The sequence below is a fragment of the Phalangium opilio genome, unplaced genomic scaffold, assembly GCF_054372755.1.
Source record: "Phalangium opilio isolate 3A_F unplaced genomic scaffold, DU_Popi_V2 ptg000014l_1, whole genome shotgun sequence".
In the NCBI taxonomy this organism is placed as follows: domain Eukaryota; kingdom Metazoa; phylum Arthropoda; class Arachnida; order Opiliones; family Phalangiidae; genus Phalangium; species Phalangium opilio.
Genome location: NW_028324149.1, coordinates 4,927,243 through 4,951,072, shown reverse-complemented (window position 1 = coordinate 4,951,072; position 23,830 = coordinate 4,927,243). Strand labels below are relative to the sequence as shown.

General features: G+C 36.4%; 1 protein-coding gene across 1 annotated transcript in view; it reads right to left on the bottom strand.

Moving 5' to 3' along the window:
• Positions 1-279: 279 nt before the first annotated feature.
• Positions 280-23,830, bottom strand: part of LOC149705301 (uncharacterized) — a 98,655-nt gene continuing 75,104 nt past the window's right edge. The window contains exons 1-2 of the transcript XR_016381580.1: positions 1,317-2,130; positions 280-1,243 (exon numbers count right to left, since the gene is read on the bottom strand). The gene's annotated coding sequence lies outside the window, so the exon portion shown is untranslated. Of the gene's footprint in view, positions 1,244-1,316 lie in introns of the transcript that reaches the window.

The following is a 23,830-nucleotide window of genomic DNA, read 5'->3' as shown; positions in this document are numbered from 1 at the left end:
AACAGCTAAAACGAACCCGAACGGTAAACACTTGAAGTTGGTCTCTCTGCGCTGCTGGTCTGCTACTCCTTTCGTTTATTTTCTATGGTAAAAATACTAACTTTGGGAGGTATTGGGATATTAGGCCATTTTGTGTTTTAAGACTTTTATTGTGTAGGAAAGAAAATTATCCTTTTTAAAGAAATTTTGGATAACCATTAATATCATTATTGATAACTAGTTAAAAGTTGAAAAATATTTATAAAATTTGGAGGAAAATTTTCAAATAACAAGACTTCCTTCGAGTTTCAAACTGAAGAATGCTCGTGTGCTTTATTGAACTATTTTATACAAACAAGACAGTCACTTTCAGCTTGAATTTTTGCTTGATATTTTATTGGACATACCCTAGCCCTTAAAGGGAGGATAAAGAGGAAAATAAAGTTATTTTTTATCGATTCTTCTTCTAATTATAAGACCATTTTGCATAGTGAAACATCCAGGAAATACCGTCTGCGTTCTTGAACAATTTATTACAAACAAGACTGTCACTTTCAGTTTCAATTGTATTTTACTTAACCTCGCTTAGCCCTTAAACACATTTTTAATCTTTTATTAAATGACAGACAAAAACGCTAAATCGGGTTCAAGTCGCCCATCAAAAGAAACACATCATGTGGCGGCAGGGTCTAATGGAGGTGTCCAAAAAGGTCGCAAAGCGTAACCAGGTAAGCCAGGGAAGAACTTGGTGGACGATAGACACAACCGACCACAGCCGAACGAAAGCCGCAAGTAAAGGTCACAAATACCGCTTCGATTGGAATCCCATCGTCAGAGGTTTGGAATGCGCATGGGAGCTCGACAGGAACAGGATGTAATGATTCATGTAACGATAATAAAACACCGCAACCTCTGGTAAGACGATCCTTCCGGAAAGTTATGTATTCCGGGGGTAGTAACTCCGAATCCATAACCGAAGAGTCTAGCCAAGTTTCCGTGTGGCCAATGATATCATAGCGCGAGGAGTTCAAAAGTGCTAGATCGTTCAGCTTGTTACGCAGGCTTCGAACATTGGCATGGAAGAAAGTGATGCAATTCGAACGTCGAGGGGGCTGTGTCGATAAGGCGGAATGATCCGGAGATGTAGGTTCTTGAATAGCAAAAAACGAGTCACTTAAGGCTGGTAGAGAGCAGGTCGGGCACATATAGGGCTCGTCTGAAGATATGATATTTGCACCCGACTTGATTTTTCATTTCACCCTCCCTTTAATAGTATGAAAAGTACAAATAAATAATAAAACTCAATATTTACCCGCGACTAAATTTAAACATTCTACTTGAACATTTAAGACACCAGTCGCTGAACTGTTAATTTTATTGTTGAGAAAAATCTCGTTGATTACTTCAACAAGACCCACTTTCTTAATAGTGGTAAGGATCTCATTGGTGACGCCATTATTCTATTAATAAAAACTGTCTTTGTACACAAAGACGCGAAAAAGTAAGAGATAAGTGTAGAAAATTAATTGTTTGAAGTAACAGATATTCAAATTTTCATTTTTGAAGACGTGATTATAAAACATCAATTATTTGAAAAAATTTCTTATCTTAGTTTTTTTCACCAAAATTCCTTAAGTAAAATATTTTATCCTTAAACATGTGCATCATTTTAAAAATAGAAAACGTATGCATTTTATTTTCTTTTTAAAATTTAGAGTTAGTTTGAGTATTCGGGCCTATAAGGAGAATAAAATGGGCAGAAAATTTTTGATAGCAGACAAAATCAAGCATGAAAACTTAACAAAACGTGTTCGTTTATTTTAAAGCTTTCGAGGTTCCAAAAATTGACGTGTTGTATATCTCTCAAAAGATCACGATCAAGCTACAGATCCTTTTGACTCTAATAACTACATCACAGTCAAAGGGCGAATGTAATTTTCGGTTCGCAATATTTTCAATTTTGAAATATAAAAATAAATACTTCTAGCTCTATTTTTCAGATATCCGAGTATTTGAACTTCCTCGAAGCAAATGTTTCTCGAAAATAAACAGTAGTATCAAGGTAGTTTCTCTGAAATTTTTGTGAAAAAAACTAAGATAAGAAATTTTTTCAAATAATTGATGTTTTATAATCACGTCTTCAAAAATGAAAATTTGAATATCTGTTACTTCAAACAATTAATTTTCTACACTTATCTCTTACTTTTTCGCGTCTTTGTGTACAAAGACAGTTTTTATTAATATCTGTAACTTCAGTCTTAATATGAATTAAAACTGTTTAGAAACTAGTATTTTAAAACGTATACTGAAAAGCAATCGCTCCATTTAAGTCTTGTGGTGTTGCGCGTTTATTAGTTATCGCGTTTGAACTTGATTGCTTCAACGCCCAGTCCAACTCAAATTGCCTTCCCGTCGTCTTCACGTGCAAAGCACAGTGGATGCAATAATACAAATAGATTCCGAAGACTTAGGCTAAAAAATTATTACGTAGACCTGTCTACAAAAACAATCTATACACCTGTGCACAAACATATTCCATAGACCTGCGCTGGGTGACCACATTTCCTAAATTTTAAAATTTTTCCTATTTTCGGATGTCTTCCTATTAGTTCCTATAATTTCGATAATTTTCCTATATTTTCCTATTTTTTGAAATTGTAGATATTTTGTGCGCTCTCACTTTTGGTTTTGTTATATATCACCAAAGCTATGGAAGCCTCTAAAAATATTTGTCAGGGAAGTCTGTGATGTTTTAAATTTATAGCATATGTTTCTAAGATTACGTTCCATAAGTATGACACTTCCTATATTTCGAAATGCTAGAGACTTAATGAGAGCTAGTTCGAGAACGACGCGAGAATTGACTACACGCGATTTTCTACTCCATCTTCCTATTTAGTCTGTACTAAGCCTTTGACAGGGCCTCATCAGGCGTCGCTTTACGAGAAGCTATGACGTTTCATTTACGTCACTTCGAGACAAGCTCTCAGTTTCCAGTGACAAATTTATGTAACATATCTTACGAACTTATGGTTATAATTAAACCAAAGCTCCTTTGTAAATCTTGTCTTATTACTTTCAAAGCATTTGCAACCTATATTTTGCTATTTTTTCAAGAGTAGTTCTCTTGTCTTTTCCTGTTTTTTTAATTATACATCTATATCTATATAAATCAAAGTCCTGACCGACTGACAGACTGACTGATAATCATCGCCCAGCCCAAACCGCTGGCCCCAGAAGGCTGAAAATTTGGAGGAACGTTACTCGTAAGTAGTAGGCGCGTACTAAGAAAGATTTTTCCATTCCGCCGCCATCTTCATAAATGGCGCCCAGAAATGTAACAAATCTTCTCTTTGTAAGAAAGTCCGTGAGTTTCAACCGATTTCACAAATATTTAGTACACTGGATTCCTTTAACCTATAGAAGGGTCTTGGTCTTTCGGGATCGATTTGTTGCCATCATTTTAAATGGCGGCCAGATATTTAAAAACCTTTCTATATAGAATGTCTGCGTGTAAAGTAATAACAAATGTCCTGACGAGCTGATGGGCGACGCCGAGTGCCTTCGCTCCTAGGATGCTACAAAAATATTAGTCGAATCAGTAAAATGTACCCATACTTGATGCATGAACGAAATAGTGAACAATCCAGGACTTAACAGCCGTACCTTTGCACGTACAAACCGAGACATCCACTAGTTGTAACAAAAAGGGGGTGGAAAGATAGGCGGAGGGGATGGAAGTTTGAGAGAGAAAAATAAATTGGGGACAAATTAAGCTGTAATTTCCGTTTTTGCTAACGCCATCTGCGGGTGAACAAATAAAGTATAATATTTGAAATTTTGAAATCTAATGGCGTAAAACGTTATCTCCTGTTCAATTTTCTTCAAATTATTGAAATTTGGTCGTTATTTAAGTAAAATGGTTAAGAATAAGCACTGTGTGTTTCCAAACTGTATCAGTGATAATCGGTATTTACAGCTTACCTCATTTCTCCCTATTTACATAAACCACATTCTATATTTCGTGTATGCCACTTTAGATAGCCACTCTCTCACGTGACCTTTAATTCTGTCCCTAAAATGACGTAGTTCCGCTGGCGCGAATTTGTCTCAACAGGGGGAACTACTAGTCGCTTGTTACACATAGTGGACGGGTTTTTTAATTAAAGGCATGTCCTGGATTGTTCACTATTTCGTTAATGCTACACTCAAGCGATGCCGCGGGCAACAGCTAGTCTCCTATAATTTCCTGTAAATCAATTGTAAATTTCTTATTTTCCTATAACTATTACAAGGTTATTTGTGGTCACCCTGAGTGCACAAACATATTTCGTAGATGTGAAAACACATGTCATATAATTGTGTACAAACAGATCCCGTAGACTTGTGCACAAACAGATCCCTTAGAATTTTGCACAAACTGATGTCATAGACTTGCGCACAAAATGATGTCATAGACTTACGCACAAACAGATGTCATAAACTTGTGCAAAAAGAGATGTTATATACCTGAACACAAAAAGATTCCATGGACCTCTGCACAAAAACATTCCATACCCCTATGCTCAAAAATATGCTCAAGAATATCTCGTACACCAGTGCACAAAAATATTGCATATCCATTTGCACAAAAATACTGCATATCCATTTGCACAAAAATGTTCTTTAGACCTGTGCACAAACAGATGCAGTGGCCTTTGCAAAGACAGATTCCTTAGACCTCTGCACAAAACGATTCAGTAGGCTTGTGCACAAAAATATTCCGTAGACCTGTGCACAAAAATATTCCGTAGACCTGTGCACAAACAGATACCGTAGACATGTGCACAAACAGATACCGTAGACATGTGCACAAACAGATTCCGGATACTTGGACACAAACGGAAGTCACAGGGTTGTGCACAAACAGATGTCATAGACTTGCACAAAAAATACATCATAGACTTGCACAAAAAATACATCATAGACTTGCGCAATAAGAGATGTCAAGGATATCTGCACATCAGATTCCACGGACTAGTGCACAAACAGAAGTCTTAGACTTGTTTACAAACAGAAGTCATAGACCTGTTTCCATAAAGATTCCATACCCATTTGCACAAAACAATTTCATACCCATTTGCACGAAACGATTCCATACCCATTTGCACGAAACGATTCCATAGACCTGTGCACAAAAATATTCCATAGACCTGTGCCCAAAGAGATTCCATAAAACTGTTCCCAAAGAGATTCCATAAAACTGTGCACAAAAGATTCCCTAGACCTGTGCTCAAAAAATATGCCGTAGGCCTGTGCACAAACAAATGCCGTAGACCTGTAAAGAAACAGATTCCGTAAACCTGTGCACAAACAGATGGCGTAGGCCTGTGCACAAACAGATTCCGGAGATCTGTGCACAGATTCCGTAGCCATGTGCACAAACAAATTGCGTAGACTTGTACACAAGTGGAAGTCACAGGCTTGTGCACAACAGATGTCATAGACATGTTCAAACCAGATTCCATAGTTTTGTGCACAAACAGAAGTCATAGACATGTGCACAAAAAACATTCTATAGACTTGTGCACATCAAGTTTCAATAGACCTGTGCACAAAAGATTTCATGGAGATGTGCACAAAATATTTCATGGAACTGTGCACAAAACATTATATATGCTTGTGCACATAAAGATTCCTTAGACCTGCGCGCTAAAGATTCCATAGACCTGTGTACATAAAGATTTCATACCCATAGCACAAAACTATTCCATAACCATTTGAACAGAAATATTCCCTAGACCTGCGCACAAAATATTTCATAAAGCTGTGCTGTGCACAAAAAGATTCCATTGACCTATGCACAAAATATTCTATTGGCTTTTGTATAAACATGTGACATAGACCTGTGTACAAAAATATTCCATGGACCTGTGCACAAAAACATGCCTTGGACCTGTTCAGAAACATTCCATACCCCTATATGCTCAAAAAAATTCCACACCCATTTGCACAAACATTTTCCGTAGACCCGTGCACAAACAGATGCCGTAGACTAGCGCATAAACAGATTCCATAGATTTGCGCACAAATATATTACGTAGACTCGTGCACAAATAGATTCCACAGACTTGTACACAAACAGAAGTCACACGGTTTTGCACAGTCCGATGTTATAGACTTGTGCACAAACAGATGTCATATGCTTGTGTAAAAAACTAATTTCATAGACTTCCTCAAAAAGAGATGTCATCGACATTTGCACAAGAGATTCCGTAGACTTGTGCACATAAAGATTCTTCAGACTTGTGCACAAACATATTTTGTAGACCTGTACACACAGATACCATAGACTTGTGCACAAACATATTTTGTAGACCTGTACACACAGATACCATAGACTTGTGCAAAAATAGATGTCAAATATTTGTGCAAAAACACATACCTTAGACTTTTGCACAAACTGATGCCATAGACTTGTGCACAATCATATGTCCTAGACCGGTGTACAAAACATTCTATAGATTTGTGCACAAACATGAGTGATATACCTGTACACAAAAATATTCCACGGACTTCTGCACAAAAACATTCCATATGCCTGTACACAAAAATAATCCATGGACCTCTGCACAAAAACATTCCATATCCCTATGCTCAAAAATGTTCCTTACCCATTTGCACAAAAATATCACGTTCACCTGTGCACAAAAATATCACGTACACCTGTGCACAAAAATATTCGGTATCCATTTTCACAAAAATATTCCGTACACCTGTGCACAAAAATATTCCAAATCCATTTTCACCATAATATTCCATACACCTATGCACAAAAATATTCCGTACACCTGTGAACAAAAACAGTTCGTACACCTGTGCACAAAAATATTCCGTACAATTGTGCATAAAAATATTCCGTACACCAATGCATAAAAATATTTCGTACACTTGTGCACAAATAGAATCACAGGCTTGTGCACAAAGAAATGTCGCAGACTCGCGCAAAAAGAGATATTATAGACATGTGCACATCAGATTCCATGCACAAACATTTTCAATGCCCCTATGCTCAAACAGATTTCAAACTTCTATGCTCAAAAAGATTCCATACCCATTTGCACAAAAATAATACGTAGACCCGTGCTCAAAAATATTCCGTAGACCTTAGCTCAGACAGAAGTCACTCGCGTGTGCACAAACAGATGTCATAGACTTGTGAATAAACAGATGTTATAGACTTGTGCACAAAGAGATGTTATAGACTTGTTCACACACAGGTGTTATAGACTTGTTCACAAGCAGGTGTTATAGAATTGATCACAAACAGGTGTTATAGACTTGTTCACAAACAGATGATTTAGACTTGTGCACAAACAGATGCTTTAGACTTGTGCACAAACAGATGGAATAGACTTGTGCACAAACAGATGGAATAGACTTGTGCACAAACAGATGTTTTAGTCTTGTGTACAAACAGATGTTTTAGACTTGTGCACAAACAGATGTTTTAGACTTGTGCACAAACAGATGTTTTAGACTTGTGCACAAACAGATGTTTTAGGGTTGTGTACAAACAGATGTTTTAGACTTGAGCATAATAATAATAATGTTTATTGCGTGCAAATAAACGGTACATAGGTTTGACCTGCAAGTATTTGCACGGGGGGGGTAATAATTTAAAGGTGAGGAGTGGAATTGAACAATCATTTACAGATTGATAAAAAATAAAAGAAAAAAATAAAAGAAAATGAAAACATACATTAAAAATATACATTAAAGGTCCTAAAAATTTTACAGATGAATTTCTTTTAGGGATAATTTACCCTTGTCAAAAAGATCTACACGAGAGCCGTATTTGTTATAATTTTTCATCATTCTGCTCATGGGCTCTATTGAGGTTATGTTAGGTTGGAATATTCTGTTGTTCCTTTGACGAGTTTTCTTGTTAGGAACGTTTAAATTAATTTTTTCTAACAGAAAGGAGCAGTCTATATAATTTCTGTTTAGTTTTTGCAGGAATGCGATATCCAATTTGATAAGGGTTTCTCTGATGGTATCTAATTTTAATTTATCTAGGATCGTCTTGTGTGAGGCTTTGGATTGAAAATAATATTTATAATAATTTAGGAACTTATTCTGTATCCGTTCAAGTTTAGATAATTGGTATTCACTGCAGCCACTGTACAGCAGGCCTCCAAAAATTAGTTTTGGTTTAACAAGTGTCAGGTAAAGTTTTATAAAGCAGGTTGGTGAATTTATGTCTTTGGCGATTTTAAGGCATAAACCTAGCTTTTTATGACAATCAGTTAAGGTATTTTTAACCTGTGCAATGAAATTTAGTTTTTTATCAAAAATTACTCCCAAGTCCCTTATGGTTTCAACTCTGTTGAGACTTTTACCACTTAATTTGTAATTATACGTAATTTGAGTTTTCCTTCTAGTGAATGACATTATAAATGTTTTGTCATTGTTGATGGGTATATTGTTTTGGATGCACCAATTATTAAGATTTAAGAGATCGGCTTCGAGTTTCTCGCAGTCCGACTCGGTCGATATGGAATTCCCAAGTTTATTATCATCAGCAAATTGGAAGATTTTCGAGTGATTAATTTGAGACGGTACATCGGCTGTGTAAATATTAAATAGTAATGGGCCTAGCGATGACCCCTGTGGAACGCCACATGTTACTTTGTATGTGACATTGGTTTTTTGCCCATTGATTTTTAGGGTACTTGTGCGGTTGCTTAAGTAGCTTTTAATCCACTCTAACAATTTTCCCGACAGGCCGTAGTATTCTAGTTTTTGAATTAGCACTCTGTGTGAGACCCTGTCAAACGCTTTGGACAGGTCGACATATATTATGTCAACCTGTCCCCCCCCTTCGATAATGGGCGCTAGGTATTGCAATGTGCTTAGAAGATTAGTTTCGATGGATCTTCCTTTTACGAAGCCATGTTGGCTTTCCGGAAGATTCACCTTAATCCATGTGTATAATTTAGAACTCATTATTATGTCAAATACCATGCTTAAACTGTTTAGTAGGGAGATTGGTCGATAGTTAGAAGAATCTCCCTGATGCCCCTTTTTAAATATGGGTGTTACTAGTGCCGCTTTCCATGTTGAGGGAAAGAAACCTAGCTCCAGAGAGAGATTGTATATTCTCGCAAGTGCAGGGGACAGCAGATCACTACAGCCCTTGATAATAAAGTTTGGGATTCCATCGACGCCTGAAGACAATTTTGGTTTAAGTTTCTTAATTGTATTTTTAATTTCAACGTCTGTTATTATGGTGTTGAAGAATTCTCTTTGAATCTTGCAATTCGGGGAAAATTCGAAATCATGCGAATTGTCATTCGCAATATTAGAAAAAATGTCGCGAAACTCACTGGCTATTTCGTCATTGTTCACAAGTAGTTCGTCTCCTTTCTTCAGTGTTATGTATTTTTTGAATTCTTTGGATTTTTTTACCTCTCCGAGTGACGTATGTCACGGAGAGGTTCTAATTTCGACGTGTGTGTGTGTCTGTCTGTGTGTTTGTCTGTTGTTACACCCACGTGACCGCGTTCGCAGTTTCCAAATCGGAGCAAACGTGTTCGCCATTTCCGAACTGCTTTCACAGTCACGGAAATGGCTCCTTTACTTGAGTTCTCACACCACCATCTTCTCGTCTTTGTCCATCCCACACGGACACCAGTCTGTACTTACTGGCTTCTAATCACCACCATCTTTTGGTCTTCGTCCATCCCACATGGACACCAGTCTGTATTCATTGGCTTCTAATCACCACCATCTTCGGGTCTTCGTCCATTCCACTTGGACACCAGTCTGTACATACTGGCTTCTAATCTCCACTATCTTTTGGTCTTCGTCCATCCCACATGGACACCAGTCTGTACATACTGGCTTCTAATCACCACCATCTTCTGGTCTTCGTCCATCCCACTTGGACACCAGTCTGTACATACTGGCTTCTAAACACCACCATCTACTGGTCTTCCGTCTATTCCACATAGACACCAATCTGTCTTATTGGCTTCTAACTCCATAGTCATCGTTTGGTTTAAGACATTCGCGGCGATCAGCTAGGGTTACGAGAAACGTCTAGCCTCCCTAGGGTGGGTTGTCCACCAAAGGTTTTCGCAATTGCGGTTGTTCTTGCTTTTATCTGTAGTTCGACACCCTTATATACTACCTATTTGAGTAAGGTAATGCAACCGGCGTATGCTTCATTTCAAACGCCAAAATTAGTCAAGTCTCTCAAGAATGTCTAATTGTTCTTTATCAACGCGATGTAACGCTCTATAAGGCGAACAACTAACGAAGAAAATATTTAATATTAATTATATTTATTTTAATATTTAAGATAATCTAGTTTCTCAACTCAAAATTAAAACGGAAAGAGTTAAAAAGCAGCCTATGTTTTAGTCTGTGTGTGTCCGTCCGTTAGTGCACCGCGTTAGCAGTTCGCTTTGTTTTGTGGAAAGAAATCCTACAAAACCTTAATATTTGGTTTTCTCATAATATATTATTAATATATGGAAATATTTTTCGTAATTTCGATGCCTTTAGTGGTTTTGTAGCTATAAAGCTCTGTTTCATTCTGATATCCCAAGAATATTTTTTATTATTATTATTTGAAATCGATGTTTATATATTACTTAAGCTATACTACATCTGTTTATAGCATAATTCTTTCTAAAGTGATTTCAAGAAGAACGCAACTATATTGGGCAAATGAACTTTTATTTGTCATTAGGCCTAGTGAACCAAAAAGTAAACGCTTGGGTTTGGTTTTCGTTTCTGTAATACAGAGACATTAACGGTTCAGAGTGAGGCGAAAGTTAAATACACTTTTAAATAATTAGGCTTAGACTTTATAATCATGGTGGAAATCTGGGCCGCGTTCAGCAGAGCTCAGCGCTGTCAGGCGCTGTTAGCAGTGTCATCCAGAACGGGATTTTGTTATTGAATTTTGACGTCACGGTGCTCAGTGAGCCAGCGCGGTCTTCAAGGAAAATAGTCGGGTTTTTGGATAACGTGACGTAAAACGCGTAGTTCTCAGCTTGGCGAAAAAGCATGGAGGAATTAATACAAATAGCTCTTGCTGATTCTGATGGGACTATAGCTATTTAATTGGCGTGAAACAAGTTGATCACGCGAGAGCGGCGAGAAGTTTAAGAGACATGTTAGTTTCTATGTTTAATTATAAAAGTTGTTCTTATCTATCTCCATAAATATGTTATCATACAATTTTTGTTAAGCCTTTGTACCTTGCACGCTTTATTGCGCTAGCTTCATTTTTAAAAGACCGATGACCGGAGAAAAGCTATGACGACAGATCTCACCAGAAAACGTTTTCCAAAATCCGCTGTCTTTTTTGGTGAGCTCTGCTGAACGCAGCCCAGATCAGTGAAAGGTCTGATCGTAATCGGATTATAGCTTCGTGTGTTCATGCTTTTTATGGTGCGCATTTACCTTCAGTGTGTGTAGCCACAAATTAGCTTTGGTGTTATGTAACTTTAATCGTCATGTTGACAAACTAAGAAAATTGTTGAGGTGAAAGGAGAGGATAGTGTTTACATGGCAACCCTGTTGTGAATATGGCTTTGAACATAGAGGGTATACAGTTGAGGAGTAGCAAATTGGGCCTTTACAAACACGTAAAGGTAATATCCCTCCAAAGTTTTATCTCTTCATTTCCGGTTTTTCCCCCATCGGATGATTTTAATGTGTACAAGTATATCCTTATTGGATGTAAAATGTCGTCTGATTTACAGTATATTTGCTATGCTTTGTATACTGCTTTAATATTTCATAAATTTTAACTTCAGTATTTGTTCATAAAAAAAGAAACATTTCCATAACTGGGTAAATAAGTTTGTAGGTAGTCCTTCTCTTGACTCGGAGAGGTAATATTTTGGTTTTCCCAACTTGTATTTACATAGGACCAAAAGGTTTTTGGGTCATTTTTAACACTAGTGCATATTTTAGAGGAAAAATTCTGCTTGTCGCGTTTTAATAGATGTTTCACTGTTTGCCTAATGGCTTTATATTTTAGTCGATCCTGGGGGTTTTTAGTTCTTTTAAATTTTTTATGGTAGTAATTTTTATTTTTTAAACTTTTAATTAGCGCGGGAGAGAACCAGTTTGGATAGTTTTTGTTAATAGTGGTTTTCGATTTCGTATATTTAGGGATACATTTGGTTATTGCGGTTTGTATATTATCTGTTAAGAACTGCACAGCAAAATTTAGATCATTGGACATGTAGATAGGTTTCCAGTTAATTGTCTTGATTGTATTGTATAGTTTTAGGTAGTCTCCTTGCTTGTAATTAAGGTTAGCAGATATCCTTTCTTCTAAGTTTTGGTCTATTGATTCGTTTGTTTCATATTGCACTAAGAGGGTAGGGTGGTACTTGTCAATTGGGACCAAGGGATCTACCTCAGTATCTATTCTACATTTGTGATTATTGGTGAGACAAAGATCAAGGATGTCATTTTTATAGTTTTTAATTGTATTTATCTGTTTAAGATTGTTCATATTTGACAGTTCAAAAATTTGTTTAGCTTTTTTCTTTGTATTATGGTTGCAAAAATCCAGTGTCCAATCCCTCCAGTCTACAAGGGGAAGATTGAAATCTCCCAGCAACATAATATCACCCTTAAATTTTAGTAAATTATTTTTAAGGGTAGTATTAAGAAGTTCGTAAGATGTGATGGAGGTGTGTGGTGGGAGGTAGATGCAGCCTAGCAGGAGATTTTTATATTTATTTAATCGAACCTCAATCCAGACTGCTTCAAAATGGCATTCGAGGTCGGTTCGCCGGATTACCTTAAAGTTGTTCTTTATAGCAATGAGAGCACCACCACCGCGTCGATGTGATGCGCGGTCAGAGCGAAAAACAGTGTAATTGTTTGGGAAATAGTCCGTACTGCTGTGGCTGTTGTTTAACCAAGTTTCGGTAAGACATATTATGTCTAGATCTGTTTCTATCAAATTATTAAAAAATTTATTCGCTTTGCTTCGCAGACCTCTTGTATTCTGGTAGTATATATCTATCTGCTTAAAACAAATGTTATTGACTTGCGCAAAAAGAGATGTCATAGAAATGAGCAAATCAGATTCCATAGACCTGTGCACAAACAGAGGTCGTAGACCTGTGAACAAACAGAAGTCGTAGACCTGTGAACAAACAGAAGTCGTAGACCTGTGCACAAACAGAAGTCGTAGACTTGTGCAAATAAAGATTTTTCACTTGGACACATAAAGATTCTTCAGACCTGTGTGTTCACATAAAGATTATTCATACTTGTGTGCACATAAAGATTCTTCAGACTTGTTTGCACATTATGACTCTTCAGACTTGTGTGCACATAAAGATTCTTCAGACTTGTGTGCACATAAAGATTCTTCAGACTTGTGTGCACATAAATATACCATAGACCCATGAACAAAAAATTCCATAGACCTGTGCACAGAAGATTCCATACTCCTATACTCAAAAGGATTCCATGCAGATTTGCACAAAACCATTCCGTAGACCTGTGTAAAACAATATTCCATAGGCCTGTGTAAAACAATATTCCATAGGCCTGTGTAAAACAATATTCCAGAGGCCTGTGTAAAACAATATTCCAGAGGCCTGTGTAAAACAATATTCCAGAGGCCTGTGTAAAACAATATTCCATAGGCCTGTGCACGAAATTATTGCATAGGCCTATGCACAAAGAGATTTTATACTCCTTTGCACAAAAATGTTCTGTAGGTCTGCGCTTAAACAGATTCCGTAGACTTGTACACAAACAGATGTTATAGTTTAGACTCTTGTAAAAATTTAATTACCTATAATTGGTAATTATCTTTAATTGGAAATTTTGTTTAATTAAGTTTAATCTGTACTTCGCAACTAAATTAGTTGGGCGCGCAATAGTTATAATGACAATTAAGCTAGCTAATTGCCCTACCAATTTGATTATCCGCAGTAAAACGACGTAAGTCCTAGAATGACTTTCTTTATTACTTAACCCTAGCAAAAAGGTCTTAAGTTCCACAGTTTAAAGGTAAACCACTTAATTCGGAGCAGGTACTTAAAACTATTAAAAACAATACTTAAACTTTGTTTTTCTTAATGAAACAAAAATTGGCGCCCACTTTAAAAATGGGGCTTTCATTTAAGACCGTTTTCAAATCTATCAAACGTATAGTTATTTTTGTAAGGGTAGTTACAAAATGGGTAAGTTTGGAAAATTTCCCATGTTATTTCTATGGAGATTCTCTAGTTTTTCGCCAAAATCTGTGATTAATTTTATGGAAATGAAAACCACCCTTAGCAACTTTATGCTTTATAAAATAAACTATTAGGTGGATCATCTTGAAATTTTTACCACATATTAAGGGCCCGGATTTAAGTTCAGTAGAAAAATTTCGAAACAATAAACTTAAGACGAAAAAGTTATAACCAATCCAAAAACCTTCCTTATACATTAAAGCCGTCATCAGGCCATAGCACAAAACTATTCCATAACCATTTGAACAGAAATATTCCCTAGACCTGCGCACAAAATATTTCATAAAGCTGTGCTGTGCACAAAAAGATTCCATTGACCTATGCACAAAATATTCTATTGGATTTTGTATAAACATGTGACATAGACCTGTGTACAAAAATATTCCATGGACCTGTGCACAAAAACATGCCTTGGACCTGTTCAGAAACATTCCATACCCCTATATGCTCAAAAAAATTCCACACCCATTTGCACAAACATTTTCCGTAGACCCGTGCACAAACAGATGCCGTAGACTAGCGCATAAACAGATTCCATAGATTTGCGCACAAATATATTACGTAGACTCGTGCACAAATAGATTCCACAGACTTTTACACAAACAGAAGTCACACGGTTTTACACAGTCCGATGTTATAGACTTGTGCACAAACAGATGTCATATGCTTGTGTAAAAAACTAATTTCATAGACTTCCTCAAAAAGAGATGTCATCGACATTTGCACAAGAGATTCCGTAGACTTGTGCACATAAAGATTCTTCAGACTTGTGCACAAACATATTTTGTAGACCTGTACACACAGATACCATAGACTTGTGCACAAACATATTTTGTAGACCTGTACACACAGATACCATAGACTTGTGCAAAAATAGATGTCAAATATTTGTGCAAAAACACATACCTTAGACTTTTGCACAAACTGATGCCATAGACTTGTGCACAATCATATGTCCTAGACCGGTGTACAAAACATTCTATAGATTTGTGCACAAACATGAGTGATATACCTGTACACAAAAATATTCCACGGACTTCTGCACAAAAACATTCCATATGCCTGTACACAAAAATAATCCATGGACCTCTGCACAAAAACATTCCATATCCCTATGCTCAAAAATGTTCCTTACCCATTTGCACAAAAATATCACGTTCACCTGTGCACAAAAATATCACGTACACCTGTGCACAAAAATATTCGGTATCCATTTTCACAAAAATATTCCGTACACCTGTGCACAAAAATATTCCAAATCCATTTTCACCATAATATTCCATACACCTATGCACAAAAATATTCCGTACACCTGTGAACAAAAACAGTTCGTACACCTGTGCATAAAAATATTCCGTACACCAATGCATAAAAATATTTCGTACACTTGTGCACAAATAGAATCACAGGCTTGTGCACAAAGAAATGTCGCAGACTCGCGCAAAAAGAGATATTATAGACATGTGCACATCAGATTCCATGCACAAACATTTTCAATGCCCCTATGCTCAAACAGATTTCAAACTTCTATGCTCAAAAAGATTCCATACCCATTTGCACAAAAATAATACGTAGACCCGTGCTCAAAAATATTCCGTAGACCTTAGCTCAGACAGAAGTCACTCGCGTGTGCACAAACAGATGTCATAGACTTGTGAATAAACAGATGTTATAGACTTGTGCACAAAGAGATGTTATAGACTTGTTCACACACAGGTGTTATAGACTTGTTCACAAGCAGGTGTTATAGAATTGATCACAAACAGGTGTTATAGACTTGTTCACAAACAGATGATTTAGACTTGTGCACAAACAGATGCTTTAGACTTGTGCACAAACAGATGCTTTAGACTTGTGCACAAACAGATGCTTTAGACTTGTGCACAAACAGATGGAATAGACTTGTGCACAAACAGATGGAATAGACTTGTGCACAAACAGATGTTTTAGTCTTGTGTACAAACAGATGTTTTAGACTTGTGCACAAACAGATGTTTTAGACTTGTGCACAAACAGATGTTTTAGGCTTGTGTACAAACAGATGTTTTAGACTTGAGCATAAACAAATGTTATTGACTTGCGCAAAAAGAGATGTCATAGAAATGAGCAAATCAGATTCCATAGACCTGTGCACAAACAGAGGTCGTAGACCTGTGAACAAACAGAAGTCGTAGACCTGTGCACAAACAGAAGTCGTTGACTTGTGCAAATAAAGATTTTTCACTTGGACACATAAAGATTCTTCAGACTTGTGTGTTCACATAAAGATTATTCATACTTGTGTGCACATAAAGATTCTTCAGACTTGTTTGCACATTATGACTCTTCAGACTTGTGTGCACATAAAGATTCTTCAGACTTGTGTGCACATAAAGATTCTTCAGACTTGTGTGCACATAAAGATTCTTCAGACTTGTGTGCACATAAATATACCATAGACCCATGAACAAAAAATTCCATAGACCTGTGCACAGAAGATTCCATACTCCTATACTCAAAAGGATTCCATGCAGATTTGCACAAAAACATTCCGTAGACCTGTGTAAAACAATATTCCATAGGCCTGTGTAAAACAATATTCCATAGGCCTGTGTAAAACAATATTCCAGAGGCCTGTGTAAAACAATATTCCATAGGCCTGTGCACGAAATTATTGCATAGGCCTATGCACAAAGAGATTTTATACTCCTTTGCACAAAAATGTTCTGTAGGTCTGCGCTTAAACAGATTCCGTAGACTTGTACACAAACAGATGTTATAGTTTAGACTCGTGTAAAAATTTAATTACCTATAATTGGTAATTATCTTTAATTGGAAATTTTGTTTAATTAAGTTTAATCTGTACTTCGCAACTAAATTAGTTGGGCGCGCAATAGTTATAATGACAATTAAGCTAGCTAATTGCCCTACCAATTTGATTATCCGCAGTAAAACGACGTAAGTCCTAGAATGACTTTCTTTATTACTTAACCCTAGCAAAAAGGTCTAAGTTCCACAGTTTAAAGGTAAACCACTTAATTCGGAGCAGGTACTTAAAACTATTAAAAACAATACTTAAACTTTGTTTTTCTTAATGAAACAAAAATTGGCGCCCACTTTAAAAATGGGGCTTTCATTTAAGACCGTTTTCAAATCTATCAAACGTATAGTTATTTTTGTAAGGGTAGTTACAAAATGGGTAAGTGTGGAAAATTTCCCATGTTATTTCTATGGAGATTCTCTAGTTTTTCGCCAAAATCTGTGATTAATTTTATGGAAATGAAAACCACCCTTAGCAACTTTATGCTTTATAAAATAAACTATTAGGTGGATCATCTTGAAATTTTTACCACATATTAAGGGCCCGGATTTAAGTTCAGTAGAAAAATTTCGAAACAATAAACTTAAGACGAAAAAAGTTATAACCAATCCAAAGACCTTCCTTATACATTAAAGCCGTCATCAGGCCTTATCTAAGGGAGCTACCGCTCCCTTAGAATGAAAAGCCCCAATGAAACCATATAAACAGAATTTCCTTCCATTGAAATTTACAGTTAGTTTCTAGTGACACCTATTAATTTAAAAAGAGATATTTTAATATTATACGTTTTAAATGGTAGAATTTTAAATTGCTATTAAATCGTTCAGCATCTTGAAGTTGTTAATATACAGGGTGTTTCTGGAAAGTCTGGCACAAATTAACAGGCATGTTCCTTGAGTCAAAAGGAGTCCGAAAGGTCCTATGACGTTTTGGGGTAAAGCGCTCCGTTGCGACGTTATGGGCTCTCAAAAGTAGGCCGAAAAACAAGGAGATTTTGCAGAATTATAGCACTAGTATTGTGGTTTTGACCCAATTGTTTTCGATTATTGAGCATAAGACAATAATCGAAATAAGTTCAAACCTAGTGGAAGACCGTGAACGTGTTAAACGGCCAAAACCGTTAATCCCTTTGTTTTCATTAGTGATTGTAATTAAAGGTAAGGAAAGTAGCTCAGATATCGGTTACTTGTTTGTTCAGATGTACTGGTAACTGAACAGTCTTTTATTCTTTTTTTCAATTACTTTTACAATAATTCGAATGCATGAAACCCTTAACCTTTACAATAATTCGAATGAACCCCTTAACCTTTACAATAATTCGTATGAAACCCTTAACCTTTACAATAATTCGAATGAACCCCTTAAATTTTACAATAAATCGAATCGAACCCATTATTTTTACAATAATCTGAATCGAACCCAAAAATTTTACAATAATTCGAATCGAACCCATTACATTTACAATAATTCGAATTGAACCCATTACATTTACAATAATTCGAATTGAACCCATTACATGTACAATAATTCGAATGAACCCCATTACATTTACAATAATTCGAATGAACCCCATTACTTTTACAATAATTCGAATCGAACCCCATTACTTTTACAATAATTCGAATCGAACCCCATTACTTTTACAATAATTCGAATGAAACCCAATTACATTGTTCTACAAAAATTGTTCAAAATGGGCACCATCAACGTTTAAGCAAACTTGCGCGCGTCTTTTGAAAGATTCACGAACGCGTTCGAAGATTTCTGGCGTGTTACGGATGATATCACATCCATCAATTATTCTTTGTCGTAAGTCTTCGACATCGCGAACTTCACTTCGGTATACCAAGTCCTTGAGATGGCCCTAAAGAAAAAAATCGCATGGGTTGAATACGGGAGATCTTGCTGGCCACGCAACAGTTCCGACTCGACCTATCCACCTCCGGGGAAACGCGACATCAAGATATGCTCTAACATGATGACTAAAATGGGGCGGTGCCGCTGTGCGCCATCGTGCATGAACCACATTATTTGTCGCAGTCGTAACGGTACGTCCTCTAAAAGCTCCGGTAAATTGTCTCGCGGAAAGGTCAAGTACGCCTCCCCATTTAACCTCGGTTGCAAAAAATAAAGTCCAATTAAATGATCTCCTACAATTCCGCACCAGACGTTCAAACTAAACTGAACTTGATGTTTCATGACAGTGGTCGCATGCGGGTTTTGTTGCTTCCACTCGTGATAGTTATGTAAATTAAGTATCCCGTCACGCGAGAAATTGGCCTCGTCGGAAACTAGCAAAGTACGCGGAAAGTCTAAGTCATTTACCAGTGCCACAAACCACTGGCACAAATCGACCCGTCTCGGATAATCAGCTTCGTTTAAAGCTTGTGAACTGATGTCCTCGAAGGATTTTCCAGACTAGTACATGGTTAACGCCCAATTGTCGTGCGACGTTCCTGGTACTGGCTGTTGGATCATCTTTGAAAATTGTCAAAACGGTGTCCTCTACATCCTCGGGAACAATCGCTGCACGAGGTTCAGGTCCCGACGGTTGAAGTTTCCCGGTTTCTCTCAAGCGTCGTTGAGGAAAGTGCTTCTGGTATAAGCGCCTAGCCACCTCATTTCCCCGAGCCAGCTCATAAATATGATGCATATCTGAGTACTCTGTATTCATGAATTAGACCATGATTAGTTCCAGATAAGCTTCCAAATGTGCACGTCAGAAGTTGTTGTTGTAGGTTTTTTACAGACTGGTTAACCTTAACGTGCTTCATGGCGTAAAAGTAATGGGCTTCGATTCGAATTATTGTAAAAGTAATGGGGTTCATTCGAATTATTGTAAATGTAATGGGGTTCATTCGAATTATTGTACATGTAATGAGTTCAATTCGAATTATTGTAAATGTAATGGGTTCAATTCGAATTATTGTAAAATTATTGGGTTCGATTCAGATTATTGTAAAAATAATGGGTTCGATTCGATTTATTGTAAAATTTAAGGGGTTCATTCGAATTATTGTAAAGGTTAAGGGTTTCATACGAATTATTGTAAAGGTTAAGGGTTTCATACGAATTATTGTAAAGGTTAAAGGGTTCAATCGAATTATTGTAAAGGTTAAGGGTTTCATGCATTCGAATTATTGTAAAAGTAATTGAAATAAAGAATAAATGACTGGTCAGTTACCAGTACATCTGAACAAACAAGTAACCGATATCTGAGCTACTTTCCTTACCTTTAATTACAATCACTAATGAAAACAAAGGGATTAACGGTTTTGGCCGTTTAACACGTTCACAGTCTTCCACTAGGTTTGAACTTATTTCGATCATTGTCTTATGCTCAATAATCGAAAACAATTGGGTCAAAACCACAATACTAGTGCTATAATTCTGCAAAATCTCCTTGTTTTTCGGCCTACTTTTGAGAGCCCATAACGTCGCAACGGAGCGTTTTACCCCAAAACGTCATAGGACCTTTCGGACTCCTTTTGACTCAAGGAACATGCCTGTTAATTTGTGCCAGACTTTCCAGAAACACCCTGTATAGATATAGATAAATCAGAAGCATTGCTGGATTGTATTCTGACCGTGAAATTCGCCACAATTTTTCGTATTTAGCCTTTAGCGCTATTTGTGCAATTACTGACCAGAAGCTCGTCACGTTTAAAATGTATTGTTTTCCGGCACTTATTCATTGGTTCTCAAGCTTGGTGTCATGATCCTTCTCAGACTCAGTAGATGAGACGGCTGAGAAAATATTATTATGGAGTTAAAATTAAAACAGCAATTTGAAGACTGGATATCTTGCGAAACAAACCATTTTGAGTACTGTAATAAGAACTTTTCGCCAATATTAAGTAAATATAAACATGCCACGTCCGTTGAAAGTCACAACAAAACTGCTTGTAAAAAAGCGAAAAAAGGAGTTTATACGCCATTGGAAGAAATCTCAAGTACTCTAAAGTAAAAATGGTTTGTGTACATTATGGGCAGTACGAGACGAAAGCGAAAGGGCACCGAAAATCGTCCACATTTGCCAATTCTTGCCCTGCCCATGTGACATACACAGCAAATGCTAAAGTTCAAGCTCTGTACATATCATCTATCGAGCTAAATCATAATCATGACATCGGACCCGAGCTTTATGAATAGTATCCCGCAAACACTGCGCCAGGCAAATATGGAACAAAAATCTAAAGTTTTAGATTTCGTTCGAGTTAGGGGCGATAACAAGCTCGTTCTTGATGAAATTAGAAAAACAACCGGGAGGTACGAAATACCCAAGTCATTACAAAACTTTTAAGCAAAACAATTGCTCAAAAGCGGGGAAAGAGCAGTTGTTGATTCAGCACAGAGACTAATTTTGAATCTACAAAAAGACCAAAAGGATGACTCGCAAATGGTAAATTTCATCCTTATGTTATTATTCACTTTCGTAAGCAATGTATTTAATCATAAGATTATATCAGAAGGGAATAAGAGAGAAGGAACACATTAGAGCCTGCTATGGTGGCACCGATATTTACAAATAAACCCAAGTGTGTTTAAATACGTGTCAGTTTCTGAAAGAAGAGTTAAACACCGCGTTTGTAACATTCGTCTTACGCTTACACATCCGTTGACACTCTTTGGATCTCTTGTGTTAATCAAGTTCTAAGACTGAGAGTTTAAAATGTTATTGATAGGCTATCTCGTTCAAATCATTTTTAATACCAAACACACGTTATTTCATTAACGTCTTGGTTTAATTTATCATTAAAACACCAGGGAATCAAGCTAAGAGTAATGAAAGCCGTAAAATGACAACCCTTTCGTAGTGAAACACGAGTTCATCGCTAACAGCTGTAACGACTGATGTCATCTTGAAGCATATTTTTAAATATTAAACAAAGCCAGATCCTATATAGGCACGTAATTAAATTTAAACCTCTCATAGATATACGTTAGTAACGGTAACGTTGCTATACATTGTCTGTGAGAGACTACTTTCAGAAATAAAGCTTGTATGAATGGTTGCCAATATTATACGCGAATAGAAATATCTAGCGATAATGTTGTATACTAACAATGTCAATTGAATATCCACTAACGTCTTCTATGTACATATATTATTGTTTGCAAATAACGTATTAATTAGCATTATTCGTTCCGCCATATTTATAAATAATATATACATCTCAATATCTATAATTTCAGATAATGTATAACGGAGTCCGAGCCCTACATATGAAACAATCAAATTATAGCAAGGTTTTGACTGAAGCTTTTTATTTATATTATTAAATATTTTCGCTCATTTTCAAGTAAAACGAGTTAAAAATATTCGAAATTCCTCTTCATAAAAAACATGTTTTAAACTGTTTGTTTAAAACGTTTTAAACTGTTTGTTTAAAACGTTTTAAACAAATTAATGTTTTTTTTCCTGGCTGTTTAAAACAAGTTTTAAACCAAAGTTTAAAACAATTTGTTTAAAACTTGCCAACCCTGCCTATCTGGAATCAAAAATATCTGACCTAGAATTTCAACAAAATAAAGACTCATTGGAATTATCCGGTATTCAAGAAACAACAAATGAAAACCCTCAAGTAATTGTACAACTTGTTGCCAAGTCTTTGTCCTTCAACATGCAGACTTCTGACATTATAAAATGTTATCGTAAAACTACACCACCCTCTGCTACAAATACTAAAAAATTGCCATTTCCAATCATTGTTAAGTTCAGGGATATATGTATATTTATTTTATTTCATTCAAGTGGAACTACCGAAGGGCAAAGATTTGTTAGAGCACAAGCTACTAAAGTCATTCTATCAATAGTCGCGATTTGCTCATTTTCAGCTACATGCAACAGTTCTAGAGGAACTTTAGTGTGTAAAATTGTGTATTTTTGACGGAGCTCCCCGATGACTCTTTCTACATGTATGCGTACGTTGGCAATTATACGAGTAGATTCTACTTTATGGGGATCTAACTGTTTTTTACCGTCACGGAAAGCTGGCAACTTAACCGTTGCGCAGTAAAGCCCTATTGAGTCTTCTATTTTGAAGCCCCTATCTGCTAAAACGACATCACCAGGCAAAAGATTTTCCAAAAATCCACAATTTTCCGATTTCCGTTAGACGTTTATCGCTTACCCAACCTTTCGAAATGTAACTTATGGTTCCTTGAGGTGTTACGCCTATTAAATATTTGATTGTGTTTTGGTGCTTGTAGCTAGACCATGTTTCTGTCCTAGCTAATACACTTGACGGTTTTTCCATGAATACCTAAAAGCAATCAATGATTACCGCAACAGAAGTTCCGAGGCTTTGTCTAAAACATACTGGCATAGTTTCTTTAAGACAATCCCTATCTGGCCATTTAATAAACTTAGGGAGTCGCTTATAGAGGGCATTAAGACAATTATAAAACAGTCTTCCAACTGTTTGCTCTGATACGTCAAATCTATAAGCTAAATAAATCCCTATTGGTCGATGCCAACCTTAACTTCATAATTGTCATAATAAATTGCTGGAATTTTGATAATTTGGATCTCCCAACCAAAAAAGTTTCAACACCCTTGAAAATTTCCAACAATAACTCATGATTTCCCAATCCAGTAAAGTATTTTACCCTTGCATTATCATTGATAAATGATGATTCTGTGAAACATTTTCTGTCAAGTTCTTTTTCAAGCTCTTCTTTTTTCAGAGTTATTGAAGTAATATCATCCCTCATGACTTTAAGTTGATTAACATGGTACTTTAATTTGGAATTTAACTCTTCACTTTCAGTTATTAAT